Source organism: Labrus bergylta, chromosome 8 (genome assembly GCF_963930695.1).
Source record: "Labrus bergylta chromosome 8, fLabBer1.1, whole genome shotgun sequence".
Lineage (NCBI taxonomy): Eukaryota > Metazoa > Chordata > Actinopteri > Labriformes > Labridae > Labrus > Labrus bergylta.
The window spans coordinates 19,211,335-19,213,608 of record NC_089202.1 but is presented as its reverse complement, the minus strand read 5'-3'; the positions used below and the strand labels follow the sequence as shown (position 1 = coordinate 19,213,608).

Below are 2,274 nucleotides of genomic sequence, written 5' to 3'. Positions count from 1 at the left end.
ATGTGGTGTTCCTCTGGTCTTCAATTTAAAATCTTTGAAATGTTTAATATTTTTTGGTATTATGAGCAAAGTCTTATCCAGGTAATTAATATTTTTCAATTGAGGCCCACAATTTCAATCAAATGTTGTGGATCGAAAATGTTGCCAATGTATTTGTGTTATTTATAGTGTCCTCTGCTCTGCGTCTGTTTGTGAGACATAAACATGAATATGCAGCTTTATGAGACACCTAAAGGACTGGAGAAACATCAGTATTTGCTGATCTGTGAATTTCAGATGTACCGCTGATCTCTTACTCTCTTTTTTGCTCAAAGCAACTTTGGGATTAAATATGACTGAAGATATGTAGTTATTTAAAGCTTTGTGTACTTTTGGGTACTATTGATCATTAGAATAAAGGAGATTTGGAAGAGTATTGTTTTAAAACAGGTCGAAAGTATCAAATTATGAAAAAAAATGTTGATAACCTTACTCTGAAGAGAGGATGCCCACAGGTGGTTAATTATGTGGTGTTTTACTGTTCTTTACTGATTGGTGTGCTGTGATACAGTTTGCAGCTTCTCAATAAGCCCCATGTTTGCAGGCAGCTGTAGCGAAGTCCGAGTGGAAAACCTGCGAGTTTTGCTCCAGTATGTTGCAACAAAAAAGTTATGGCATGAAGTAATCATGAATATTTCCTCTACTTGACAGAGTATGTCCTGTACTGTGACCTTTGCACATGCACACATAAGAATGTTGATGCTGAAATGCTGCCCGCCACCAGCCAAAGCTATAGACAGGCACTAATGCTCTACTACCTAGATGTAAACCAGCATAGTAGACAAGTGGCATGTCATAGCACAAAGAGGTTTGACTGTATTTTGATCTAGAAAATGGAGTAAAAGTTGTATGTAGGCTGTCTCGTGTTAAAGTGGTGTATCTTGACCAGAGCAATGCGTAAAAAGCACAGGCATGTGGAACGAGGACCAAAGGCTGGCAGTGCTAGTACTGCTAATGCTAGTACTGCTAATGCTCGCCACACTCGGCACAACATGTTGACATCATTTTTCCTGCAGACGCTGTGATCCTGTGATCTGTTACCAGTGTTAAAATAACTAAATATGGACTGTTCCCTGAGTTTTTTCTCAACTTTAGACTAGGGAAAAACAAAGATATTTTCAGTATATTCTTGAAAGTTTAAAACTATGCTGTTTTTTTCAGGGCTCAGAGGACTCAACACAACCTGCTTAAGAGTCAGGGGTCAGGTAACGCCAGCACAGTTGCTATGAGCCAACATCTACCAAGTGGAAAAGGAGATGAGGTACTTTATCCTGGAATCCAGCAGTTTTCTACTTAGTGTCACTTAAATAAGCAGAATAACCTTACAACCAACATTTCCTTTTGATTTGTAGGAACTCAACAAAACAAATGAGGGCATTTATGCTAACACCACTCAGCTGAAGAAACCAGGTGTCACCCAACCTGCAACTACCTCTGAGCCAATCAGCACCAACTTACCAAGCTCAGGCCAAAACAACACAGAAGATGCCAGGACAAGTTCAGAGAAGAAAAACGAGGAAAGCAAAGATGTGATTTACACTAGTGTGACTTGGAGGAGCAAAGGGAAGAAGGAGGGAGGAAGCTCTGGGGACACAAATCAGTCAGGTCGCTCCTATCTGGAGGAGAAGCGCTTGGATGGAGAATTGGGCAGAAATGTTGCGAGCAATGCAGTAGAGAGTGTAAATCTATACAATGAAGTGAAGCCTAGAAATGTGAAGAAGGACTCTGAATGTGAATATGCCCAGGTTAAATTTAGAGACTAGAGTGTGATGCATAATTAGATTACAGTTCTATTGCTGGTTTTAGAACTTTTAAGAATGCTGTGGTCTCTTGAATGTATATTTTCTTTCAAAATAAATGTTGAAACTAGGGCTGGGTGATATGGCCTAAAAATAAAATTTTGATTTCTTACCACACCAAACTTGATTGATGATTTGAAATCGATGTTTTTTAAGCTGGAGCGTTAGATAACAAGTGTCTGCAGGCATTAGTGAAGCATGGTGGAGGTTCCTTTCAAGTTTGGGCCTCTCTGCAAATGGAGTTGGGGATTTGGTCAGAATTAATGGTGTCCTCAATGCTGAGAAATACAAGCAGGTACTTATCCATCATGTAATACCATCAGGGTAATACCATCAGGGAAGCGTCTGATTGGTGCCAAATCTATTCTGTAGCAGGACAATGACCCAAAACATACAGCCAATGTCATTAAGGGCGATCTTCAGCGTAAAGAAGAAC

At 39.8% G+C, this 2,274-nt stretch overlaps 1 long non-coding RNA gene across 1 annotated transcript; it reads left to right on the top strand.

Moving 5' to 3' along the window:
- Positions 1-1,196: 1,196 nt before the first annotated feature.
- On the top strand, positions 1,197-1,965 carry LOC110005954 (uncharacterized). Its single transcript, XR_002279202.3, has 2 exons — positions 1,197-1,300; positions 1,392-1,965. It is a non-coding gene; the product is annotated as an uncharacterized lncRNA (long non-coding RNA).
- Positions 1,966-2,274: the final 309 nt, after the last annotated feature.